Source organism: Aethalodelphis obliquidens, unplaced genomic scaffold, assembly GCF_003676395.1.
Source record: "Aethalodelphis obliquidens isolate GAN/ISIS:26980383/991018 unplaced genomic scaffold, ASM367639v1 scaffold46, whole genome shotgun sequence".
NCBI lineage: Eukaryota > Metazoa > Chordata > Mammalia > Artiodactyla > Delphinidae > Aethalodelphis > Aethalodelphis obliquidens.
In genome coordinates, this window is record NW_020837990.1 from 10,513,461 (window position 1) to 10,533,828 (window position 20,368).

A 20,368-nucleotide genomic window follows, 5' to 3' on the forward strand; every position below is an offset into this window, starting at 1 on the left:
AAAGTGAAAACATATGGATTAATCATCATCTTTGAAAATGTTTCTAAATAAAATCTTCTTGAATCAATATCAATCTAAATTAAGATGGGAAGCAACTGATGAAAATATACTGAGACAAGTTATTACCACCTTGAGTTCAAGATAACCTTCATTTTCACTTTTATATAGGATAGCGTATACAGAACTCTATGGAGAAAGTCTATAGAGAAGAACAATTTTGTCTAAAAATAAGTAGAATTTGTTTTTTTAGCTTAAGTGTAACATATCAACATCGAATTAATTAATCAATACTAAGTAAAAAAAAAAAAATGTTTCCAAAACACACAGTCTGTATGAGAAGACCCGAACAGATATTTTTCCAAAGAAGACATATAGATGGCCAAACAGGCAGATGAAAAGATGCTCAACTTTGCTAATCATCAGGCACATGCAAATCCAAACCACAATAATATATCACCTCACACCTGTCAGAATGGCTATCTTTAAAAAGACCACAAGTAACAAATGTTGATGAGGATGGGGAGAAAAGGGGACCCTAGTACATTATGGCTGGGTATGTAAATTGGTTCAGCTACCATGGAAAACAGTATTGAAATTCCTCAAAAAACTAAAATAGAACTACCATATGATCCAGAAATTCCACTCCTGGGTACATATCTGAAGAAAATAAAAACACTAATTCGAAAAGATACATGTACCCCAATGTTCATAGCAGCATTATTTACAATAGCCAAGATGTGGAAGCAACTGAAGGAATGGATAAAGAAGATGTGATAGATCTAGATCTAGATCTGTATATCTATCTATCTATCTATCTATCTATCTATCTATCTATCTATCTAATGGAATATTACTCAGCCACAAAAAAAGAAAATTTGCCATTTGCAACAGCACTGATGGACCTGGAGGGTATTATGCTTACTGAAGTAAGTCAGACAGAGAAAGACAAATACTGTATGGTGTCACCTATATATAGAATCTAAAAAATAATCAAATAATGAATACAACAAAACAAAAACAGACTCACGGATATAGAGAACAAGCTAGTGGCTACCAGTGGGGAGAGGGAAAGGAGGAGGACCAAGATAGGGGTAGGGGATAAAGAGGTACAAACTACTATGCATAAAATAAATAAGCTACAGAATATATTGTATAGCGCATGGAATATAACCAGTATTTTATAATTTTAAATGGAGTATAATCTATAAAAATATTGAATCACTATGTTGTACACCTGAAACTAATATAATATTGTAAATCAACTGTACTTCAATTAAAAAAGAGATAGCCACTATATTTTCCTTGGTGTAATTTCTGCTTATTCTCTTTTTCCTCTCATTAATTGTGATGTTTTATTATGCTTTCTGATTATCTTGTTGATTATCTTCCCACTTCTAACAGTAAGAATTACACTGATCACTTCTATTACATGAAAATTCTGTTCCCATTATTGCCATAATCTTGCACAGCCTTTCTCCCAAGATGAGCCCTAGTGGTCTATATTATAGCTATTGATATAATTCTGCTGCCTTCTAATTGCAGCGTTGCAGATGAGAAATCCAAGGTTAGTCTGATTCTCTTTCATGTGTGTTTCCTTCTTCTCCCTTCCCCCTGCTTTCTGTTTGACAGCTTTCAATATTTTTGTCTTTACCCTTTGAAAAGATTCAATATAATAATTTAGGAATTTCACTAGATATTTCTAGGTGTGTGTTTATTTTCATCAGTTCTCACTTAGTTTTTTTTTAAATGTCATTTCAATCTTCAATTTCAAGTCTATCTGGAACTCAGGAGAAACAGTGTTTTCCATTTGTTCCCCCTCTTTCCTTCCAGATATCCTATTCTTCGCTTATTAGGTTTCTTGGCTCTTTATCCAATTTGATTATCTTTTCCTTTTTTTATTTTGTTTTGTGCCTTGGCTTGCTTTTATGAGGCATTTCTCTTGATTTTCTAGATCTCCAATGTGATTCTCAATTGTAACTATCTTGTTTCTCAGTTTACCTATTTTATCTATTAAATATAGAGGTTTTGTTTTGTTTTCAGCTTCTGAAAGTCCCTTGGTGCTGAAACTGCATCTTTTTTGAGAGTCCTCACCAGCTTTTAAAATTAATATTCTCATATGCTCTTCCAACAGCCCTCCTTCAGTGGGAACCACCTGCTCTACACCTCCTATTTAGTCATTCCACCGTAAGATTCCAGAGTTCCCTGAAGTGATTTGTAATTTTGCTTTGCCTTTTTATGGTTTGTGATCCCTTCAGCCCCATATAGAGCAGGTTGTTTGCATTTCTTCTAGCGGTGTCAGAATGACAGGTGATAGAACATACAATGATTTTTGCTTTTCTGAACAAGAGATGATTGAACTGGCAACTATCACCCGTCTGTTGATTTTCTAGAAGAATATTTCCCTGCTCTTAGGTCTACCAACAGAAGGTACTTGGAGAAATTCCACCTGTGCAGTTCCCTTCCTGGACCACTATAAGTAGCAGGATCAGGCAGATCCTCCTTTCTAGAATCGCACAATGCAGGCAGTTAAAGCCTCTCTTTATCCCCCTTTCTCCCTTGATAACCATAAATTTGTTTTCTACATCTGGGATAAATAGGGAGATTGGGATTGACATATACGCACTACAAATATGAAATAGATAACTAATAAGGACCAACTGTTAGTACAGGGAACTCTACTCAATACTCTGTAATGACCTATATGAGAAAGGAATCTTAAAAAGAGTGGATATATGTATACATATAACTGATTCACTTTGCTGTACAGCAGAAACTAACACAACATTGTAAATCAACTATACTCTAATAAAAATTAATTTAAAAAAAGCCTCTCTTCAAGCAGTTCACAGCCTTCTGCTGGCTAAGCTCCCCCCACTTTTCCAAAAACCACAAAAATACCCAACTTCTTCCCAGGCCTGAGGAAATGAAAATCTATTCCTCTGGAACCTTGGCTCTTGCTTGGATCTAAGGATAATAAAGGCCACTCTCTCTCCTCACAATCTCTGAAATCTCTAATGTGCCCTCCAGATGCCACTAGTTTAGCTGCCTTGGGCATGGTATCATTGCATACTTTTTCAGGTAACTGTAGCTATTTCATTTTCATGCTATATAGTATTCCATTGATGAGTATAATTTATTCATTATACAGTTGAAAGACTTTGGGGTTATTTCCAATTTGGGGCCACTGTAAACAATTCTCTGCAAATATTCCTATAGGTGTTTCCTGGTGCGCATGAGCAGGCATTTTTCTACAGCAGGGCAGTCTGCTACTCCTAGGGTGCTCTAAGACCTTTTCAGGGGTTCATGAGGTCATAACTTTTTATAAGATGTGATTTGCTTTTTCTCACTGAGTTTACATTTGCACCAATAGTACAAAAGCAATGGTGGTAGAACTACTTAACATGAATCAAGGTAGTGGCACTATACTGCACTAGTAGTCATTGTATTATTCATCACAAGCTACCACAGTTGAAAAAAAAAGCCAGTTCCCTTGAAGAATGCCCTGTATAAGTAGGAAAAATTACTAATTGTATTAAACCTTGATTCTTGAGTAAATATCTTTCTAATATTCTGTGTAGCATTGAAAAAATATCAAGTATATAGGAAATTTTTAAAAAGGGCAAAACTTCTACAAGGAAAACTCTGTAACTTCATAGAAGGACATTGAATAAGACAAATAGATGGAGAAATATACCACATTCATTAGAAGGCTCAATATTGTAAAGATGTTAATTCTCCCAAAGTTTATTCAAAGATTCAATGCACAGAGATTGCTGACATTGTTTTACATTTTTGCAAAACTCTTTAACATCTGGCTTGATGGAAGATAGCAGGATTCCTAGGTACTTGATATTTTTTGATGCTGTAATAAAAAGGATCTTTCACAAATTTTCTCTTAGTGGCTGATACACAAGAATATCATTGTTTAAAAAAATATTAGCTTTGTACCCAGCTAATGTACTAAAGTTTCTTTTTTTAATTAGTAATTAATTAATTAATTTTTGGCTGTGTTGGGTCTTCGTTTCTGTGAGAGGGCTTTCTCTAGTTGTGGCAAGCAGGGGCCACTCTTCATCGCGGTGCACGGGCCTCTTACTATCGTGGCCTCTCGTGTTGCAGAGCACAGGCTCCAGATGCGCAGGCTCAGTAGTTGTGGCTCACAGGCCTAGTTGCTCCATGGCATGTGCGATCTTCCCAGACCAGGGTTCGAACCCGTGTCCCCTGCATTGGCAGGCAGATTCTCAACCAACGTGCCACCAGGGAAGCCCTAAAGTTTCTTATTAATGCTAATAGTTTAATTGTAGATTTTTCCAGATTTTCTAGGTACACAATAATTTCACCAGTGAACTGTGGCAGTCTTATTTCTTCATTTATGATCTTTGTACCTTGCATTTATTTTTCTTACCTTAATGCACTGGGGAGGATCTCTACTACAATGTCAGACTGCAATTGTTATATCAAGCATCATTTTCTTTTTTGTCATTTTATAGATATTCTCTACCACATCAGGAAGGATGTCCTGTTCAGAGAGTCCTGAGCTGCACCACTGCCACCACCATCTTAGTTACTATCACACTCCGGAGGAGCCACAGCTGCTACAGCTGGACCCAGTCACCATCACCACACCCACGAGCAGCCAGGCGAGACCCAGCACCGCACAGTCTGGCTCTCAGTGATGCCCATACCAAACCCCGCACCGGGAGCAGTGGGTGAAGGGAGCAGTGGCCCCAGCAGCCTCATCTAGGAGGCACCAAGAAAGTCATCACAATGAGGGTTTTGGGAAAAGTAAAAAAAGCTCAATATAAGAAACAGATATGGTTTCATCAACAGGAAGATGTTTTTGCACACCAGAATGCCAGAAAGGAAATCCCAGGAATTACCTTTGCAGTGTAAGATGTGGAGAGACTGGAGTTTGATGTTGTTGAAGGGGAAAAGGATGCAGAAGCAGCAGATGTTACAGGTCCTGGTGGAGTTCCAGAGCAAGGCAGTAGCAGAGCGTAAACAGTGCTTATAGACCCTACACGTGTGGTAGGGGTCCGCCACATGATTACCAGCAGAATTTTCAGAAGAGTGAGAGTGGAAAGAAAGGGATTGAAGAGGGCTCCGGAAGGCCGGGCCCAGCAGCACCATCCCTACCGCAGGCACCCTACAGAGACCCTATGGGCACCCCATACAGTAGCCCTGTGCAGGGAGAAGGGAGGAGGGTGCTGAGAACTAGAGTGTAGGAGAACAAGGTAGACCCGTGAGACAGAACACGTATCAGGTTATTGACGGTGATTCTGCAGGGGCTCTTCTCGCAGAAGACAGCCTACAGAGGATAGCAATGAAGAAGATAAAGGAAATCAAGAAGAGGAGACCCCAGGTCAGCAGACACCTCAACATCTATTCCACAGAAGACGCCCAGAAAACCCACTACCGCAAGGTGGCAAAGAACCCAAAGCAGCTGAGAGTTGGACTGCTCCTGAGGCCGAGCAGGCCATGGCTGGGTAAACGGGGCTTGCCATCTCTACCATTACCAGATTTAGTCATCCGAGGAGAGGAAATGAGTATGAAGTTCCAGCAATAAGAATGAGCGAAAATGGGAGAAGACCGTGAGTGCTTGCTCTTTGCCTGTTGACTGGATAGCTAGAACCATCTGCAATATCTGTGCAGCTTATGGCTTTTCTTATGTTTATCTAAAGATGTCTCTTTCTGGTTAATGACAAATGTGGGTTTTTTTAAAGCCTGTTTTTTCTCAGTATATCTTTAGAGGTTTTAAAATGGTTTTATATCTGGTCAAGTTGAGATTTATAAGAACTCATTTTAATCTTTTTTTAATTTACTTTTTAAAATTGAAGTATAGCTGATTTACAATGTTGTGGTAGTTTCTGGTGTATGGCAAAGTCATTCAGATATATATAGATATGTGTGTGTATATGTGTGTGTGTACATATATATATATATATTCTTTTCCATTATAGTTTATTACAAGATATTGAATAGAGTTCCCTGAGCTATACAGTAGGACCTTGTTTTTTTTCTATTTTATATAGTACTGTGTATCTGCTAATCTCAAACTCCTAATGTACACCCCCCCTTTCTTCTTTGGTAACCCTAAGTTTGTTTTCTATGTCTGTGAGTCTGTTTCTGTTTTGTAAATAAGTTCATTTATATCATATTTTAGATTCCACATATAAGTGATATTATATTATATTTTTCTTTCACGGTCTGATTTACTTCACTTAGAAGGACAATCTCTAGGTCCATCCATTTGCTGCAAATGGCATTATTTCATTCTTTTTTATAGCTGGGTAGTATTCCATTGTATAAATATACCACATCTTCTTTATCCATTCATCTGTTGACGGACATTTAGGTTCCTACCATGTCTTGGCTATTGTAAATAGTGCTGCTGTGAACATTGGGATGCATGTATCTTTTTGAATTATAGTTTTCTCTGGATATATTATATATATAATATAACTCAGTTTTAAATTGTAATAAATGTTTGATTCTTATTTTTTTCCAAAAATGTCAATAAACTGCAAGCACCTGTTAAATAGTAATAGTAATACTAATAGTAATTAGTATTAGTAATACTAATAGTTAAATAGTAATAATAATAATAAAAAGAAAGCACCCTTTCTATTTCTATTCAGCTAAGTGATTCTTCCTTAAAATTATAAATGAATGTTGCATTTTATCAAAAGATTTTCCCACATCAATTGGGATAATCATATATTTTTTTTCCTTATCCTATTAATAAGGTAAATTACCTTGACTGATTTTTCTAATATTGAATCAGCTTTGCATTTTATCCAACTTACTCATGTTTTATATCCTTCTATAAATGGTTGGATTTTCTTTCTAAAATTTTTTTGAAAATGATTGCATCTATGTTCAAGAGTGAAATTTGCTTATAATTTTCAGTTCTTTTAATATTTCTGCCAGGTTTGGTATCCAGGTTATGCTTAAGTTGGAATGTGTTTTCTTATTTTTTAATTTCTCATGATTGTATAAAGATTCAAGTATTTCTTCCATAAATTGCTGGGAGACTTACTGGTGAAACCATCTGGACTTGGAGTTTTATACTCAGAAATATATTTTTTTACTACTAATTCAATTTCTTTAAGGCTTACATAGAATTTTTCAGCTTTACTCCATAATTTAATTGAACTTTATTGATGGAAATGTTAATTGCTTTCAGTTTTCACTATTACAAAGGATGCTGCAATGAACACATTTATACAAGTATTTTGCAAGTTTGTGCATCTTTACATTTTAAACATCTTTATAAGATACATTTTAAACATCTTTATAAGATAAATGCTTATAAGGGGAGTTGCTGGGTCACAAAGTATGAACATTTTTAGTTGTCTTGGTCTTGACATCGGGCCATTTCTTTCCTGAAGAAATAGCATTGGAGAGAGAAATGCCCTCTGTATTAGTTATTTATGGTGAGTAACAAATGACTCCAAAACTTGATGGTTTAAAACAATAATAGACAATTATTATCCTCACCGTTTCTGTGACTCAGAAGTTGTCAGTGGCTTAGTTGAGTGATTCTCACTTGGGCTCTCTCATGAGATGGTCATCAAGATGTCAGCCAGGACTGCAACATTTGAAGGCTTGTCTGAGGCTGGAGCAATATTTTCAAGATGGCTCACTCATGTAGCTGACAAGTTGATGTCAGTCCTTAACAGGTGGCCTCAGTTTCTTCCCCAATATGGGCTCTCCACACCCTGCTTGAGTATCATAACAACATGGCAGTGGAGTTCCCCAGAACAAGCTATCTGAGAGAGAGAGAGAGAGAAAGAGAGAAGCAGCAGTGGCTTTTGAAAGAACTTTGGAAATCACACACCATTACTTCTGCCGTACTCTATTCCTTAGAAAAGCATCACTGACTCTGGCCCACATTGAATGTATGGGGAGTTAGACTCCACCCTTTGAAGGAACAAGTGTCAAAGAAGTTGCAAGTGTATTTTAAAACCATCACAATCTCTCTGTAAGCCTAGTTTAAGTAAGTTTATCTCCTTGCATGAACCTTCAAAAATGTGTTTCTAAGGACAATTTCTCAGCCCATTGACGTCACTGAAGCAAATGGCAACAGCTGCTGAGAGTGTGGAATTGGGGCTACAAGAAGTCAAGCACCAGCTGCCCTTAGTGTCCAGTGTCCTTAGTGTCCTGGCTATGATCCAGCCTCAAGATTTATGTCTTAATTATGTAAATAGAGCAATTATGCCATCAGAGGCTCTGGTAAGCTAATTACTAAACAAGAAATCAATGCTGCTGAAGTCAAGACTAATGAATCCCAAGGCACCCAACACCCTGACTGTAATTGCAATATTGAGGACCTTATTTCAATCGACTGTACCAGAGAGCTTGGAGGGAAGAGGGCTGTTCTCGCCATGATTGATTCATTGAGATCCTATCCAAGATGCCTTTTCTCATGGATGCTGGGGGACTGTAAACAACCCCTGGCCACCCTCTCCCATCCCATGGCCACCTCTACACATACCCAGTCAGCCTGTAATAGCTCAGACTCTGGGAAGTGACCATACAGTTTATTATGGTCAGTGCCAGTAGGCAGGGAGGGGCTCTGACCAGAGCATCAGCTCAGTTGGACTTGACTTTTACATTTGGAGAATTGAAGCAGGGTGAGAGGGTTTCACTGGGACCCGCTTCTCCCCAACTCTCTGCTTTGCATGAGATGTCTGATTACCCCCTGACAATGGACAAGACTGGACAGAGAGGTCTCCTGACCCTAAAGGTTCCTGGAGGCATAAGAGTGCCTACTCTCTTCATTGTCCAACATTTGTCCACTCCAACTCTCACATCACAGGGCTCTGAGCTCTGTCTCTCTTGCTTTATGTGACAATTTTCCAAATTGCCTCGTCTCACCCTTAGCTTTTACCCAGTGCTGCTACAAGGAATAGCCATGTGCAATCTGGTTCTGCAGTTATTATAAAAATACTGTTGAGGACCATGAGTTGTACACCTACAACAAGATGATTTGGGGGGGAGGGTGTCGTCTGCTGTCCCAGAATTGTGGCCAATCTCCAAACCAAAGCAGTTGACAAGAAGCACTGAGGAGCTCTGCATTCTAAAAAGTGTTGCCCAGGAGCAGAACCCATGCATCCTGGCAATGACAAGGTGGTTTGAAAACAGGTTGCAGAATTGGCCTGCCACCTTCAATCCACACCCAATCCTGGCCTTTATTCTTCCACCCTGGTTTATATGAAAAGAGGATCAGGGAATGTGGGGAGATGGCATCAGACCTGCCAACCTTACAGCATTCGTGATGAGGGGAGATTCCCTTTTCTTCCCATGGGAAGACATATGTGATCACAGAGACAACTGGCTACTTCTGGTCTACAGGTTTTTGTGAGGGGCCTGTGGAGGTGGCCTAATGCCAGCAGAGGGACAGGGGACTGCAGAAGGCCTGGGAAGGAAGAACTGGAGGAACCCACATCCCCTTGTCCTTGGAGAACACAAAAGAAGTCCACAGCCTTTCCTGTTGTTCCACCTGCAGGAGCATAGAATGAGAAGGGTCAGGAGCTGTGGGCTGCCCAGGCAGTTGCTGTGACAAGTGAGGAGAACCTCCATCCAGAGAAGGTTGGGGACCATAACCCGGACTGAAGGAAGACTTTGCCCCCTTCACTCTGAGTGAGCTATCATATGAGAGGAGATCCAGGTTGAGTTGAGCGTTACTCCAAAACACCACCCCACCTTCAATGTAGAATCTACTAGCCTCACATGGGATCAGACTGAACCAGGCCAAGATTGAAGATGCCTCTTCACCACCACTGGTCCTCAGTCATGCTGTGAAGCCTCCTGCTTCCCCATCCCTCCTTCCTGTCCCTAAGCCTAGAGAGTAAGACCCAGGAGAAGGTGGAGGAGGAGCAGAGGGGAAAGAACAGACCACACTGCTCCTTCTTCTGGGTCCCTAAGGCCAAAATCTTTCTGGGTTTTGACAAAGAGGAAGAGCTTTGAATCAGATACAAACTGGGAGTTTTAACCTGGACTGAGTTTTTAATAACTGAAAACGACAGGAACATTCACTTTCTGCCCAAAATATCATTAAGTGATGAGGAAAAGGGATTCAACAGAACACAGCAGAAAGCAGTGACTGGAAAACATTAACTTTCACATTTATACCCCACTGAGTTGAGACTCTTCAGTAACCCACTGCACATCATTCCAGTCAGTGCTCCCTAAATAAAGCCCTGTGGAGGGAAATGAGTTTCAGAAATTTTTGCAAGGCTAACCAGGACATGAAGAAATGAACACATTCACACACTATGGGAATTAAGATAAACTGGGGAGGTCTTTTGGGGGGATGATTTGGAAATATGTGTCATAAGCCTTAAAAAAGTGCATATCTTTGACCCAGCAGTTTTATTCTTCGGAATATATTTATGTATTCAACAGATTTTTATGGAGTACCAAATTTGTCCTGGACACTGTTCCGGTACGTTGGACAAGATGGACGTGATCACTATCCTTACAGACCTTACAGTTCACTGAAGGGGAGACAGAGAAACAGGATGTTACAATACAGCATCAATCATGTTCTAGCAGAATGAAGGGCAGGTGATGGTGGCCACCATGGGAGGGATATCCGTCTGTGATGATAATGGTGATGGCAGAGTGTCAGGGAGGTTCATCTGAGGAAGTGATGTGTGAAAGATGAATAGGGTGAGCTAGGCATGGGATCCCAGGTGAAGAAAGAATGTTCTAGGCAGGAAGGGTATGTACAAGATCGCAGAGGCAGAGAGAGCATAGCATAGTTCAGGCGCCTAAGGAAGTTTGGTTTGGCCAGAGAAGCAAGAGTGAGAGGATGAAAATGCGGAGGATGGAAAGGGAGGCAAGGGACCCTAAGGAAATAATTGAGGGTGCATGCAAAAGCTCACCAAAGCATGTGATGCTTATTATAGCTGAAGCTTGGAGACAACTTAGATGTCAATTAATAGGTTCCCAGTAACACCAGTACAACAGAACACTGCACAGCTACAAAAGAGGCTGTGGAAGAATATTTATTGGCACAGAAAGATGTTCAATGTTATATTGTCAAATAAAAAATCAGGATATAAGACTGTATGTATAGTATGGTCTTATTTTTATGTTTAAAATTATACAAAGATCCTGGAGAAAATATATTAGTTATTAACACTTATCTCTGGGTGCTGGGATTGTGGGTAAATTTCATTCCTTCCTTTTTGTTCAACTGTAGTTTCTACAGTAGTTTATCTGTAAACAAGTATTGCTTGGGTAATAAGGAAGTGAAAGTTATAAGACACAAAATCACTGAAATGTAAGCTGAAAAAATTTGATGCCAGGAAAATCTTGAGCTTCCTGTTAAGTGTGAAGAAATTATTCTAAGTTGAGAAGGGGAAGTCGTATAAAAGGCAACTGACATGGAATATCAATTTTAACACTTATGGGCTTCAACTGACTCTGCAAGGGCGTTCAGACTGTCCCCCTCCATGCGTGCTGCCACTCCCAGCTCCATGCAGCACTGCCTGACCCCAGGACATCACCAATTCTGGTACCACTTCCTTCCTGGTCCTTGTATAACAAAGCTACATTCTCTAGTTTCATCTCAGAGGCTTCTTTTAATTTTTTTGGACAGCTTTGTTGAGGTATAATTTATATACCAAAAAACCCCACACATATTTAATGTATATAATTTGATGAGTTTGGACTTATGCATATACCTGGGAAACCAGCTACCTCAATCAAGGTAATAGACAAATGTATCACCTCCAAAAGTTTCCTTGTGCCTCTTTGTGGTTTGTGTGTGTGCCTGTGCGTTAATAACACTTAACATGGAATCTACCTTCTTAACCAAATTTTAAGTGCACAGTATTTTTAAATATAGGCACTATGTTGTACAGCGAATCTCTAGAACTTATTCATATTGTATAACTGAAACTTTATACCCATTGAAAGATTTGCAAGCAGATAAAGTCTATTTAAGTCCTATGAATTCCAGTGAGTCATACAGCTTTGTCTAAGAAATAGGCATCTGCTGCTGATCCTACCAGGGGGGCCCACTTTGGTACTTGCACACACATCTAGCACAATGAATATATATCAGTGTCCTATGGAGGCTTGTACAATTGAGCATAGATGAGCTTGTGGTGTGCTTTCTCCGCTTGGATAACAATTCTTGTGTTAGTTATCATGATTCCTTTTTGCCCTAATGCCTGTAGTCAGAAACCATTTGATGCTCAATTATTAGGGTGAAAGAGGAGCTCTTTAGAGTCAGGACTTTGAGTTCATTCTGATCCTTGGATGTGGCCCTGCTCCAGCCATGTGGTCCCTCTGCCTCAAGCTGACCAGTCTCCTCACTGTCCCTTGAAAGAATGTTTTCCCCTTCCTTATTCCTGTGTTCATGCTGGTCCTCTCACCAAGAATTCCTTCTCTGCACCTCTCATGGTCTAACCAAATGCTACTGATCTGTCACAGTCTAGCTCAAGTCTCAGCTGTGAGACAGCCTGCCCGATGCTACAATTTACGTGTGTCTGGAGTCTACGTGCTTCATGGAAAGAGTGTAGATTTTGCCACTGGAAGCCCTAAGATCCAATTGCGACTTCACTACTTCCTAGTTGAGTGATCTTGGGAAATTGACTTAACATTTGAGAAATTTTCTCCGTGACATTTTTTTTCAGAGATGATGTGAGAATTACAACATAATATAATTTTTAAGTCCCTTAAATTACCAAACACTACATGTATTCAACAAGCATTTATTAAGCACCAATTGTGCAACCAACATTAAACTAAACATTATGCAAATGCTCGTTTTGTTATAACACTCAGTAATCAATAATAGTCTTCCAGGGAATCCAGCAAATAACATTCTGCTTTGTGCTTCTCATGTTTCACCTGTGAATATATTACCTCTTTTGTATTTTGTAATTTAACTATTTTGTGTTATGAAATAGTTATCAAATTCCTACTGTGAGCCTAGTGGGGATAAAATGGTGAACAAGAACTTGCCCTCCTGCAGCGGCATGAGTACAAGGAGGAACTTTTGAAGGCTCTAAGGAAGGCAGTGATTTAATGGGATTTGTGTCTTCAAAAATATCATTTTTTTCTACTTTAGTTGGAACTTTCTTCCCTTCTTTGCCTGGCTAAGTCCTCCCTTTCTTTATTTCTCAAATTTGATGTCCCCTACTCCAAGGATACTTCTCTGACCTCCCATCCTGTGTTTGTGCCCTCCCATGTGCACTCCTTTTTTTTTATTAAATTGAAGTATAGTTGATTTACAATGTTGTGTTAATTACTGTTGTAGAGCAAAGTGGTTCAGTTATATATATATATATATATATATATATATACACACACACACACACACATATATATATATACACATTCTTTTTAAAATATTCTTTTCCATTATGGTTTATCATAGAATGTTGAATATAGTTCTCTGTGTTATAAAGTAGGACCTTGTTTATCCATTCTATATATAAAAGTTTACATCTGCTAACCCCAACCTCCCACTCCATCCCTCCCCCAACCCCCTCCCCCTTGGCAACCACCAATCTGTTCTTTATGTCCCTGATTCTGTTTCATAGATAGGTTCATTTGTGTCATATTTTAGATCCCACATATAAGTGATATCATATGGTATTTATCTTTCTCTTTCTGACTTACTTTACTTAGTATGATAATCTCTAGTTGCATCCATGTTGCTGCAAATGGCATTATTTCATTCTTTTTTTATGGCTGAGTAGTATTCCATTGTATAAATGTACCACATATTCTTTATCAAGTCATCTGTCAATGGACATTTAGGTTGCTTCCGTGTCTTGGCTATTGTGAATAGTGCTGCTATGAATTTAGGAGTGCATGTACCTTTTTGAATTTTGGTTTTGTCCAGATATATGTCCAGGAGTGAAATTGCTGAATCATATGGTAATTCTATTTTTAGTTTTCTGAGGAAACTCCATACTGTTTTCCACAGTGGCTGCACCAACTTACACTCCCACCAAGAGTGTAGGAGGGTTCCCTTTTCTCCACACCCTTTCCAGCATTTGTTATTTGTCGATGTTTTAGTAATGGCCATTCTGACTGGTGTGAGGTGATACCTCACTGCAGTTTTGATTTGACACGTGCACTCTTTGTCTCAGTACCGCTCTCAGCACGCTAGCTTGTAATTGTCTGATTGCCTGTCTAGGTGCCCCTGGGCCATGAGCTCCATGGGCTGACAGAACTCTTGCTTATCTTTTCATATTTGCATCCTCAGTGTCCAGCCAGAGCACAGTGTAGGTGCTCAGTAAACACTGCTGAAAAAATAGTGACCCTGGCAAGAGCAGTTTCAGGGAAGTAGTGGAGCAAAGCCAGACAACAGTAAGATGAAGCAAGAATGAGGCACAATGAGAAGAGACACTTCTTCCTAGAATCTTACTTGAGAAGAGTATGGGTGAGCAGGGCAATAGCTAGAAGAGGACAAGCGGGGATGCAGGGTTTGCTTTGTAAGATGGAAGAGACTTAGACATATTTAAATACTGATGGGGACTATCTGGAAGGAAAGAAGGAGATTAAGATATCGGAGGCTGTATTAGTCCATACTAATAATGCAATAATGCTGCGGAGTAAGCGAGCCCCAGCCCCAGTGGCTTATGGTAAGAATAAACATTTATTTGACTCACTCATGTGTCTGCAGGGTGGTTCTGCACTGTGTTGCAGGTCTGCATATCTAGGGCTCTTCCATGTGCCTTCCATCCTTGGGCCAGTGAGCTAGCCGAGCATGTTTTTCTCATCATGTTGTCAGAGGCTGAAGAGAGAGGATCAGAAACAAGCAAGGCTCTTAAGGCCTTGGTTCAGAGCAGACACACTATCACTTCTGCCCACATTCCACTGTGCAAAACCGGTCACGTGGCAGTCTCAATGTGAACATCAATCAGGCAGGGAAAAGTGCTTTGCCTACAGGGGACCATAGCAAAGATGGGAAGAAAGAATTGTGAGCTAAGAATAGAGAGGTTTGCATGCCAGAGAGAGAGAGAGAGAGAGAGAGAGAGGGAGGAAATATGGAGCCAGTTGATGAGGTGGGTTACTTGAGGATTGAGAATGGCAAGAGAATAAAATATTGGCAATAGAGTAGCTCAACTAATAAACCATGTGGTCCAGGCTAGACAGAGAAGAATGGAAAGAAAGTGGAGGCTGACAGGGTGAGTGAGTGTAGGGAACAAGAGGTGCTGGTGAGGCTGGGGCTGAGATGGGTCCAAGTGCCTGAACTGGAGATGGTAAGATAAGAGGTTGAAGGCAGACAGGGAGGCGTTTGGATCTGAACTTTTTGCAGTGGCACAATCCAAGCTGCTGACCAGACTCAGGCTGTAGCTGTAAACAGTTGAACTTGAGAGGAGGTGAAGGTAGTCAGGGCTAAGGCCGTCGAGGCACTGGGCGGCCCAGGGCTTGGATGGGTGGTTCACGCAGATGAGGAAATCCCCAGGGTTCCAGCAGGGCTGGGTTGTAGGAGACTGTGAGGGAGGTTGTCTCCAGGGGACCTGGAGAAGATAGGGATGGAGTGAGGGAGGGACCCGGGCCTTACTTTACGTGGAAGTAGAGGCGAAATTTGTGAAAGCTGCATTAGGGAGCCTGAGGATGTCATCTCTGGCTCCTGATGGAGACATTTGTGGGTTGTGGAAGAAAGAGCAATTCCTAATCGATAAGCCTGCAGGGAAAACAAAATTTGGAGGAAAAAGCCAAGTTTCAGTTAAGCTAGAAAGAGAAGAGCCATTCAGTTGAAGAGTCTGAGGGAACAGGAAATTCTGTTTACTGAAAAGTTGGTTCTATGGGAAACCATGGGATCTGGCATTGTGGTGGAGGAAGCCCTAGGCAGTGGAAGAGGAGAGATACATTGGAGGAAGGAGCGTGGATGTGAGGCATGGCTGGGTCAGTGGGGGAAAGAAGGTCCCAGGTATTTCTGGAAAGAGGAAATCTAAAGCCAGAAGAGTTAGTTCCTGGGACTCTCATCATGTGGGGAAAACAACAGATGTCCTTAGACGATGAGGCAGCCCTAACTCACTAGAAAAGAACCAGACCCTTAAGAAACGCTTAACAGAATGAATACATGTCTAAAGAAAATACTGGATCCATGAGCCACGTTCTCCTCTACTGGAAAAGGCGATGGCTCTGATCTTGTCCAGAGCAGGGAAAAGTCAGCAGCCTGCTGTGCTGCAGTAACCTGACCCCTATTGCGTCCAAACCTGGGAATTACCTGTCCAGAAATTTCAAAACTTTGATTATGGGTTTTTGATTTCTCATGAACTTTTATGGGGTTTACCTTGGCAATTAAATTACGTATGTTATTTATCAGGCCATCTTCTCCAATTAAGATGATAATGAGCTTCCATGTTCTACCAGATATTTATCAGCCTCTCTATGAAAAAGAGCTTAATGAAACACTCAAGACAGGTAATCACGTTAAGGAGGGGGAGCCCCTGGGGAGGATTTGAGATGTCTAACAATAGAGTGGAGAGTAATGGGACTTCATGGTAAACAGTACTGACAATCACAGACATAATGGCCCTTGAATGAGTGTCTGGGCTAGCTGGGAGGCCTGGGCATTTCTTCCCTTGGCAGGTCCTAGAAACCAGAAGCTGGTGCAACACTGTGGGCGACCGGCCTTGATAGTATGATAGCCAACAACAACTTATTGCTACTACTATTTGTCAAATGCCTATTGTGTATAAGGCATTGTACTAGGGGCTCTACAAGCATTACGCCAAGTCAGACTTACTGAAACCTACTTTATAAGTAAGTACAACACTATGTTGTATTTTCCTGACAAAGCAACTCAGGCTCAAAGGGATGCAGTAACTTGCCTGAGATCATACGGCAGATAAGTAGCAACGCTGAGACTTGAATTCTGGTTGAGAAGAGGCACGCTCCTCCATGTGGCAGGAGAGTGATGTGAAGCAGAGAAGTCCTAGTTGCAATGGTGCCTGTCACTAAGCCCATGTGGCTGCCACAGAAATGGCTTTGACCAAGGGCAGCAAATATGTGGCACATGTACTGCCTGTCACTCCCTCCTGCTCTCCCCATGCCAGACATCTCTAATTTATCATGATACTCTCTCCCATTGAGCACAGATGTGGCCTCGTAATCATTCTCACCACAGCACTGCAGGCAGTAACTAAGTCAGTCAGAACTGACACGTGAGATAAAATCTCTTTGCCATCCTTGACATAGATGCTCCATGAAAACATGAGGGACAAAGCACTGGGCTTGGAGTTTGAGGAACCCAGCTTTAATCCTAGTTCTCCCTCTTCAAACAGTCCCAGAGCCCATTACACCACTTGTGACACCAAGGGTTGTGGGGATTAAATTAAACACCAACATGGGAAGCACAGCACCTGCAGCAGAGTAAGCCCCAGAGAAGTGTTGTTTCCTCTTTTTATAAACAACGACCAACACATTCAGACTTGGATCAGGGGCAAGTGTAGTTTTCTCAAACTCTTAGAAAACTCCCTGGAGGACAAAGACAGTGACAGAATAGCCTGGATCCCAGGGAAGGCATGGAGAGTGTCAAGGTCCAGGGGCGAGGACCTACAGTGATGAGAGTCACTGAGGTGCTCAAGGGCAGTCCCTCCAGGTTTGCAGAAAGCCCCCCAGGGAATAGAGAGGCAAGGAAGCCACCATCTGGGGCCAACTCTGACCTCATCCTCTTCCCTTTTTCTGATTTCCTTCCTGTGGTCCAACCAGGTGCAGGGGGGGCCTTGATGTGGTCCCTGAAGTTCAGCTCCAGGGCTGGTGCAGGTGGAGAACAGTAGAGAGCAGACCTGGAAGAGGAAATCTGAGATCTCCAGCATGGAGACTTTTCTCCCTGGCAATGGTCTTAAGTTGAGACCTTGAACACTGTTCTGCTGGTTCCTTCATTTCCTGGTTTGAGTTTTGCTAATCTATACCCCACAGCTAGCAGAGAACCAAACAAAGGAGAAGGAAGACAGAGTAGCAGTAAAGACCATGTGCAGTTAAAAGAGCAGGCCCCAGAAAACATGGGGTTGTAGGTCTGGAGGGCTGGCTAGTCTGGCAGGTGGTTGTCTGGAAGACTGGGCAACAGGCAGCAGAGCAGTGGTGTAATCATGGGCAAAGGAGGGGGTGTCCAAATGGAGGGACATAGATGGTCCATCCAGCTGGTTGGGCACAGCTATGAGGATGTTCAGGCAGGCTTGAGACCTCAGCAGATAAACTCAGCTCAACACTCACTGAGTAGTTTTCTCTATTTCTGGCCCCATGCTAGGCACTGAGAAACTAAAGATGGGTAAGATAATCCTTTCTAGTAATTGCAACGTAATGGGAAGTGTGATTGGGTAGAAGTACTTAATGTGCTCTGAGGACCCCATCAGGGACCTGCTGGAGAGAAGGATGCCTGGGGAGAGGAAAACATTCCAGCCAGAGGGAAGAGTACAAGCAAATGTCAGTGGATGTGAGGGCCCACGGCATGGTTAGGCACTGCTGCAGAGTAAAGTGGGAGAAGAGGAGGGGCAAGAGATGAGGCTGGAGATGTGGGTGGAGGCAGATGGAGGCTGCTCTTTGTCAGGAGCAGACAAGGAGGACCACACTCCCTGGTAGCCGATAGGCAGGCCTTGAAGAGTTTAGCAGAGGGATAATATGGTTACATCTGCCTTTGGATGGCTCTCTCTTGACGCTGGGCCAAAGTTGGATCTAGGGGTAAGTTTGGAGGCAGAGAGAGCAGTGAGGAGGCAATTACAATGGTCCAGGTGGGAGGGGACCAGGGTCCGAGCTAGGCAAGTGTGCCAGCAAAGCTCGTCCTGCAGAGCCCAACACAGCTCAGCTACTGCGCCTGTGCCTGCCATACCTGGCATGATGCTGGGAACGCTTCCCTAAAGGATGGAAGGTACTGCTGCTGCTGCCTCCTTGCAGGTGGCTTTCCCCAGCTGTCTGTCTGAGCAGTAATATTCCTTAAACCATGCTTAAGACAGTCATGGTTTTAAGCAAATGATATTGCCCATAGGTAATTACAAGATTATCTAGTGGGCTCAGGAAAACCCAAATAGTTCTCAGGTTGCCAGCATGAGTGGCATAGAGGTAAGCCAAGACCCTCTAGGAGGGCTTGCTGGATGTTGCTGGAAGCTGGGCAGGGTGGGAAAAGATGAGGAAGGATGGCCATCCCCCTAGCTGGGGAGGATGTTCCCCAGGAGAGTCACAGGAGAGAAGAGGATGCCCGTGGAAGCAGGTGGGTTTACTCCATAATTCCTACTAAGTCACCTGCCTGATAAGTCAAGTCCATCACTAATAATAGTAAATCCCACTTAAGGAGCACTTCCTGAGGGCCAAGTATTCTTTCTCAGGGAGCTCCCCCATACAGGATCACATTTAATTTTCACAAAAACCTTTAAAAATAAACTATTATATCCATTTTACAGATAAGGAAACTGAGACCTAGTTAAGCAACTCGTTCAAAGTCTCAGAGCTAGGTAACAGCACACAGCTTTTGGAGCCCTCCATGGGTTTGGCCATCTCAGCACAGACTCCTGTAGCAATTTTGTGATAGAACAGGGAGCGGGAGAGTCAGACAGGAAAACCAGTCACTTGGCTTTGAGGGAAGGTCAGGACACGGGCAAGGGAGTCTCTCCTCCTGAACTTGTGTGCTCTTCCTTGTAATCCAAGCAGACCAGGGGCTCAGCCAGGACTGGGTGACTGGTGGGGTGGCTTCTTTCGGTATAGCTCTTTGCAGAGGAGAAGGTGCTATGCCCAAAACAAGAATATGTCACAGAACAAAGAGGGGCTAGATGTCTTTGATCTCATCATTCTCCTCGCCTTTCTCCTTCCTTCTCTCCTACCTCTCACCTCTCCCCACCTTTCCCTCCTTCACTCACCACTTTCCTCCTTCCTGGAACCTCAGAGTCAAGTCAACACCCAACTACTCTCTCAAAATCCCTGACAGTTGAACCCACCTGTCCTGCTACCCTTTGTCCACACTCTGGGCATTTGGACTGCTCTCTTCCTTGACTTCCAACTCTCCCCATTCCTACCTGCATCAAAGCTTCCACATCCCCAGAGGCTCTCAGCTACAAACTTGGAAAGAAATCAAAACAAAACAACTCACACTAAATTGGGTACAACAGAAAACTCTCCTTTAAGCCCTCAGGGGTGTTTGTTCGTTAAGCCAAATGGATGACTAACTGGGGAGATTTCTCTGAAAAAACGTTTGTTGAGAGTCTACCTTGTGATGGGTTGGTTCTGTGCTGGCGGATGGAGGGAGGGATGCAGGTGAGCCAGGGGATCTCACTCTTTAGTCAAGAAATAAGACAAGAACACAAATAATGATGTCATGAATGTCACAAAGAGCTGCATGAGTTTATTAAAACTGGGGAGGGGTGAGGGAGATGAAGGTGGGGTGAGGGAGATGAGG

At 42.0% G+C, this 20,368-nt stretch overlaps 1 pseudogene; it reads left to right on the forward strand.

Annotated features, from left to right (window-relative positions):
• The first annotated feature begins 4,764 nt into the window (after nt 1–4,764).
• On the forward strand, nt 4,765–5,487 carry LOC113606964 (nuclease-sensitive element-binding protein 1 pseudogene; annotated as a pseudogene).
• Nucleotides 5,488–20,368: the final 14,881 nt, after the last annotated feature.